The following is an 8,181-nucleotide window of genomic DNA, read 5'->3' on the forward strand; positions in this document are numbered from 1 at the left end:
ATGACAGCTTGGCTAAGAGAACGTCTGCGATAGAAAGCACTTCTTATTCATTACAATCAGAGAGTTGCCTTTTTTTCAAACATGGAGAGCTGAATTTCCCACCTCATGGGGGGGAAATAGTGAGAAAAGTATTGGGCAGAGAGAATTTTTAAAGCTGAAAATGATAGTCTACAGAGCAAGATTTACATCTGTATATTAATGTGTGTTGTATAAGTGTATTAGCATTTTGCTGGATGGCCAATGAGAGTGAGGTTAAATGTCATATTTCACCTTTACATTTCACTTTTTTCACTTTTTTCCATTTTAATTCAGACCAAGGAAGGGCAGAGTGCATACACTTATATAATGCATAACAAGAAACACTTTAAGAGTACAGTACTTTGAAAGTCAGGCAATGCAGGGTCAGCAATTTTTGTTTTTTGCCCCACATTCGATATTCTTCTAAACTGCCCTCTATTTTATTTTATTATATTGATAGCCTTTATTTAGTCTCAAAGTTCAATGTTTAATGGATCGTGGTTACAAAAAAAAGCAAATATCATATAAAAATAAAATCATAACAAAATTATTTTAAATATAAGAGATAAAGTCATATTAATTTTGAGCTCTTGAGGCTGTCAACATTTTCTGAAAGAGAGTTTCAGACAATGTTTGTGCGATGAACACACCCTGTCTCTGTCTGCCAGCATCTTTCAGCTGTTTTGTGAAGCATGCTGTGTTGGCAGAGTTTATTCAGCCCAGGTTCTTGCTGTGTGAGATGTGTTTCCATCAGCGCAATACGCCCCTGTGCCCTTTACCCTCATCCGCCACACAAGTCCCTGGACATTTCCTCCAATGGACTAAGAAAGAAAACAAAAACCGCAGATGTGTTTTTAATTGAAAATATCAATGATGTTTGTTTTCTTCCAAAATGGACAGTTTTAGATGAAACCGTTGTTGATATTCATAATGAATGAAGAGCTCATCTATGATTCTCTTTTTTTGCAGGCATGTGAATCTGCCGTTAGGTTTTGTTTACTGTGTTGATGCACTGCTATGTTCAGACTTTGTATGTTGATGTAAAAATGTCAGAAATCTGCGCCCTATGAAATTATCTGACATGGGCATGGAGCACCAGTCATTACACGACACCAGATACTTCAGACCTCTGGCATTTGAGCTGTGATGACACCCAGCGGCAGAAGGCAAGGGGATTATACCAAAGAATCCAGCCTGCTTGGGCACTCGGATCTGCGGAGTGGCACTATCAGCATTTTATCAGAGCCACTCTCGTCACTCCTTGTTGCTCACAGAGCACTATTCCCCAATTGGGGAAATTGAAAGATGAAACAATGCTGATGACCTGGGTCTGTGGTGGAGTAGTGAGTTTGATGTGTCAATTAAACTCGAGGTTCTGTGGGGTGCGGACTGGATCGACTCCATTCCTAGAGCTTCCGAACTAATTTTTTTGGGGGGTGCGGACTGATGGGGCTGTGAACCCGAGGTCACCCCGTGAGTAAGTCCTAGAGCTCCTCCTGTCCGATTTTAGGGAAAAATCAGGTCCATCTGAGATGGAATTCTTAGGCGCGCCGAATAAACACCACAGACTGTCAGAGTAAAACTATATGCAAAATAAGATACATCGGTGTTTTGCCAGATGAGAAGTTTATTCTATGTATCATCTTTTTACTACTTTAATTCATTTTACTCTAATTCTCTTTTAATTCCTTTTATAACTGTTTTAATTTCCCTTGCTTTTATTTTGTTTATTTTTTTCTATGCAAATCTCTTTGAATTGCCATAGTGTGATTATTTTAATTCCTTTCTATGTAAACCATTTTGAATAACTGTTTTATCCTTTCTTTTATTTTGTGATTATTTTTATTCCGTTCTAAAGTACTTTGAATTGCCATAGTGTATGAAATGTGCTATATAAATAAACTTACCTTGCCTTGCCTTGTTAAAAATGAGTAAAGAATGTGGGAAACCAAGATCCTCTTATCCAATATCCGAAATCCTTGCGGGGACATTTTTTGGTCCCCATGAGGAAAACAGCTTAAAAGTCATAGTAAGTGATGATTTTTGAAAATGTAAACATGCAGAAAGTTTTCTGTGATGGGTAGGTTTAGCAGTATAGGGTTAGTGTAGTAGGGGAATAGAATGTACAGTTTGTACAGTATAAAAACCATTATGTCTATGTAAAGTCTACATAAAAATGGAAACTGTGTGTGAGAGTAATATAATATATATATTAAAAAAATGATAGATAGACACATAGAAAGATAAACTGCTGTCTAAAATCAGAAACGCATCTGTGTTTAATGTAAAAGCGTCAACATTTTGCCAGTCACATAAATAATATCAGCCTGTTTCAAAGGTGACGAGGTCTTCTAAATATGCAGATTGAATTCATCAGTATACAGAGTAAAACGCAGGGCTCGCTGTAATGTGCCTTAACACGTCGAAGCCCTTAAAGTTCAGGGTCTTGGCTGTAGACTTGTAACAGATGGAGTCCCAGTTCACAGTTCTGAAGAGTTACATTTATTCCGTTGAAACTCCTGGAACCTCTCCTCCTGTCTGCCCCTACTTGTTTTTATAAACTTTTTGTGACTTCATTACAGATCTCAAAATTGGACTCTGTTATTCCCCCCCCCCCCCCGAGAGATCGAGAGATGATCAAGTGTTTGTCTGCGCGATTAAGAGGTTGTTGGTTTCAAGGTGTTTTCAGATGTGCTCTGGGAGGGTTTCTGCATGAACTCCAGCTGACAGAGTAATTGCTATGAAGAATGTGGATCTTTTGTAAGTTATGAGATTCATTCAGAATTTCTCCTGTCTTTCTTCTGAACTAAACTCGCTGGTTAGTTGCACTCAAGTCCAGATGGGAGTATCTGACCCGCCTTTACGCTCAGCTTTAATCATTCATCTCCAATACAAGCACCCAAATAAACATTAAGAGAACTGTAGTTTGGTTAATAATATATTATTAAATTAAACAGTATCAATCTATATCAGTGGTGTGCAGGGGTGTTCTGAAATGAGGATGCAAAATCAAATGTAAATTCATGCCTCAGTTACAATTTTCCTTGTAAAATAAACACTACTTATAGTGTGTGGAGTGCCGAAATGTGACCCAGATTAGATGGATAGATGGATAGAAATTAAAAACAAACAAATCTTTGAACATTCAGTGAAAGTTATTTTATTGCCAAGTTGATTCAGATAATAAATGGAAAAAATGACATTTTCACAATGGCTTTTAAAGCAATTAAAAGCCTAATCAAAGTCATTCATTAAGATTTTGGAAATAAAGAACATAATTTTAATACCCCACAATTTAATTTTATACAAAAAATCTTATAAAACATTTGACATGCAATAAATACATTCATTTCAGTAAAAGCATTTTGTTGGAGGAAAAAAAAAGGGAAAGGAAAAATGAAAACTATCGACAACGCAATTTAAAAAAATACTGCTCAAATGTGTTTTTATTGCCTTTTTTTGGTCAAGTAAATCTTGCAAGAAAGCACTTGAAAGTGGCATATTAAATTGTGTTATATTTGAAACAAGTTCAGAACAAGAAGTAATGGTGATCAGTGATATCAAAACAGACATGCTGGTGTATTACTTGGCTGGAGAGTAATGGGAACATTCACAGTGAGCTGGGTGGTTGAGTTGAGTTTGTGCCTTTTCCTCTTTTTCACTGTTCACACTGTTTTTTTGTTTGTTTTGTTTTTGGTACTTCTAAATGCCTCTAATTGTTTTATGTCTTTGGTTGGTTTCAGGTTAATGTACTAGCCCTTTTTTCTGCCCTTTATCACAACTTCACTTATTTTCCCTCATCACACTACTTGCGAGCCTCTGTATGTGTGTGTGTAAACCTTGCAGCCATCTCAGAGATGTTCTGGATGGTCTCTTTCTTGCTGTGTCTCGTCAGTAACACTGGCTGTGTTTTACTTATGGCTTTTTCGACTCAAAGCGACACTCCAAAAGGAGCAGGGCAGCCTAATTAAATCTGACCTAATCTGGAACAGAGAGCAGTGACAGGGCTGTCTGCCATCCAGCTGCAAGTGTGTGTGGTCATGCATGATTACAGCGGCACGGTCCTATCAGGCAGTCGTTTTGCTGACGCTTTCTGTTGTTTACATGTTTGGTTAGGCTGTACAGAATTTTTAAGCATGTCTAATCAAGGATGATAAATACAAACAGAGTTCGGGATTGTGTGTACTGGACTTTCACTGATTCAGGTCTCCGTTTCCAGAGTTTCAGCTGTGCCTGCGTTCCAATCTAAACATGCAGAAGGAGACACTGGTAGCTGCGGTACCTCACTGCCAGCACAAAGACAGCCTATTCCTGTCACACTGAGATGAAGTGATAATTTTAGGGCCGGATGAAAGTATCGTGATAGTCCGCGCATAAGCTTTGCAACAGAAATGTGATCCGCCGTCACTATTATGCATCAGTGCCACTCTGAGAAAACGAATAAAACGTAACTTGACACTCTCAAAAAGGTCTCTCTGCTTGCTGTTTAGTGACCCATTACGAGGTCAAGAACACAAGACAGATTTGTTTTGTAAAATCAGTCCCAAAGGACTGACAGAAAATGACATGCAATGAACATTGCTCTTGCCTTATGAAAAATGCCTGAAAGAACCAACATAAAGAACCATTTCAGCAAAAAAAGGGGTTCTTTAGGTATGTGGGTCAATGACAAATAATGACGACTTGTATAATGAAAAGAAAAAATATTTTACAAATCTAGTCTAAAAATATAAAGTGGTGTATCTATCAAGTAAAAAGTAATCAAATATTCAAATATTTACACTTTGAATACATTTGTGAGTACACATCTCTGAAGGGATATAAAGAGTTAAAACATTTATTTCATAATAGCATTTGCTTCACTATGGGTTTAAGAAAGCAACTTTTAAAGGCACTATACAAACAGTTATTGTTATAATTAACAAAACATAAAAAATATAACGTATCTTACAATGATAGTTAGTTAGTGTGCATAGGTGGACAGTAACAAAGTACATTTACTTGAGTACTACTTAAATACACTTTTTGAATATTTTTACTTTACCCTCACTACATTTGAAATACAAATATTGTACTTTTTACTCCACTATATTTCTGTCCTTAAGTAGAAAGTAGTAACGTCAGTCAGGAGATGGTTGGAAACGAAAGTCAGATTGAGGTCCAAACCCGACGTTGGATAGACGTTGGGTTTTGGTTGGAAATGAAAGTCGGGTGGACGTCAGAACCTGACTGATGTTGGTTTCTGACGTCAACCCGATTTTCATTTTCAACCACAATACAACGTCTCTCCAACGTTGGAGTTTAACATCAATCTGACGTTGGATTCTGACATCAACCTGATTTTCATTTTCAACGTTGGGTTTGAGCTTCTAAATGCGAATTTTGTAATTGTTTTGGAGCACACTAGCTTATAGATAACTGTAAGGCTAACAAATGCATACTAAAAGCCAAAAAACTTTTCATAAAGACTTTAAATGGTGCACTATTTGAGGGAACAGCCATTTGGGTGTCCGAAACCATTGTGGACGTTATTGAGTGCACTTATTCAATCTCACATTCAATCCCACAACTGGAACTGTGTTCTAGAAATAAATTTGATATTGATATGAGGGTGATTTCGGACACAACCAATATCTGATTAACGTGAATATTATCAATAGTCTTCTCGACTAGATGTCGTCCTTTTTTTTTTTTTTTTTACCTTTACAACAGGGTCCTTGTCATCAGAGGTGAACAGTAACAAAGTACTGTACTTAAGTACACTTTTTGAATATCTGTACTTTACTTTTTCTGGAAACGTTTTACTTTAACTTCACTACATTTGAAAGACAAATAGTCTATCATACTTTTTACTCCACTACATAGATGTGTACTTATTTTTTTGGGGTGGTAGGAGTGTTAAATAAAATAAAAAGAAGATGATTATGGCTGTCTTTGTTTTTTGTTTTTTTATTCAGTTGTTTAATTTCTGTAGGTTTTATAACATTCTAAAAGCTCTTACATACAACAATAATAAAATGCATTGGCATTTACTTTTTACTTTTGATACTTAAGTAAAAGTACAGAAGTACTCGTTTCTAAAAGTACTTATGTAAAAATCGGTCTTTACAACTTTTACTTGTAACAAGTACTCGTTTCTAAAAGTACTTATGTAAAAATTGGTCTTTACAACTTTTACTTGTAACAAGTACTCGTTTCTAAAAGTACTTATGTAAAAATCGGTCTTTACAACTTTTACTTGTAACAGAGTAATATTTGACCAGTAGTATCTGTACTTTCACTCAAGTAAGGAAGTTGTGTACTTTGTCCACCTGTGTCTCCGTGTCTGTGTCTGTGTGTCAAATTTTACTTTAACTTAAACTTAAAATTAATTGAACAGCATTCAAGTCCTTGTCAGAAATTTGTCAGTCATTGTTTTTTTTAATATATTATTCAATATCAATAGATTCCAGACAACCCAAAAAAAAAAAAATCACGTCAAAATATGGTTTATAGTGACCCATAAAAATAATTGAAAAACCTTTCGTTTTTTTAAAGCATTTTAAGATTTCCATATTCAGTGGGAGGCTGAATCTGTGTGACCCAGCCAAAACTGTGCAACCCTAAACATGTTGGCCTTACTGGCAAGTGCGGCATATGTTGCCATATATGTTCATTTCCCTTTAATATGGTAAAGTTTCCTTAATCCCAAACTTCCTCTTTAATCTGTGTCTCTGGGATATATTTATAGTTATTTAGTCAGAGACAATAGCCCTGTATAAGGTTTACGTCGTTTACATTTGCCTAGTGGAGGATATTAACACATGCCTTTAAGTTTACTCGGGAACTCGATCGGGGCTTAAAGAGAAGTTATTCACATAAACATTTAGACAACGGTCTTCTTCAGCATGAAAAACAGCTGGGTGCCTCTTCATCAGAGGTGTGGGCAAAAGCTGAGCATCGTGGGTCAGGCTATAGGAGAGGGAGAACAGCAGCTCGAGGTCATTTTGGGAAACGTGTATAGAGAATGAAGGGAGGAGATTGAGTGGGAGGAAGAAGAAGGAGTGGCACGAACGAGAAGACAACTGAGAAAGACGAGTGACCGAAGTCATGATTCAAATATGAAGCCACAAAAATGGTAATGTAAAACAGATGAACGTGTCAAAACACCCTCACTCCCTATTGAACTATTGTTCTTTCTTCTAAACAATGAGACAATGAGACAGACAGACTGACAGGTGCATTGTGGGCCACGCCACTGACACCAAGACATCCCACAATCATGGAAGATTCTACATGACTCACTGCAGACTGCTGTACATGAGTCAAGATCAACAATTTATGTTAAATCTAGATGGGTAAAAACATGCCAAACATACCAGTTGTGTGAAGGAAGTGAGCAAGGCTATTTTACTGATAAGAATTTCTAAGAATCTCAATGCTTTGAATCTGTGAAGATTATCTCTCTGAGAGGATATGCACAAAACTGACAATTATGCATTTAATCATACTTGTGATGAACCTACAAAAGAAACTTCTAACTAATAAAAGCTTTAGATTTTGCTATTTAAACATTCAAAGAGTATATTGGTTCCTTCTATACTTTATGACCAGCTTTGGTTTTCAGCTCTCACTGAGTGGGGTTTCCTGAAACTGAGAGAAATATTTCCTTTGAACACATTTATGAAGCATGGTCAGACTCAGAGTATATTGTTCCACATTTTTTACTCAATATCTCAAGTTTTGTTTCTCTTCGCAGAGCCTGTGATGAGGACAAGCAGGGTGAACAGAGGTTTAAAGACTCAGAGATGCCAAAAACCGCCTCAACCGTTCAGTTTTAAAGAAAGGAATAGAAGATTATCAAATGATTATTCGAGGTTCAATACAAGTCAAGCTAAATCAACAGCATTTTTTGATTAACCATCTTAATTTGTCCCCTTTCTTTTAAAAAATGTAAATAAGGTTATGGTGATTCAATACGGCATTTGCAGTGGAAGTAAATGGGGAAACTTTCTGGTGTTTTTTTTTTTTGTTTTGTTTTTTGAAGGATTCAGCAATGTGAATCTTGATTTCATAAAAGCACTTCTTCTGTTAAAACTTGAGTATTATCTGATCATTATTTACGGTCCTATAGGTTGTGTTTTGTTGTCATGACCACAAAGTTTTAATACTAGATAAAACTTC

Source organism: Siphateles boraxobius, unplaced genomic scaffold (genome assembly GCF_051911475.1).
Source record: "Siphateles boraxobius isolate OS27281-9 unplaced genomic scaffold, OSU_SipBor_1 6, whole genome shotgun sequence".
Lineage (NCBI taxonomy): Eukaryota > Metazoa > Chordata > Actinopteri > Cypriniformes > Leuciscidae > Siphateles > Siphateles boraxobius.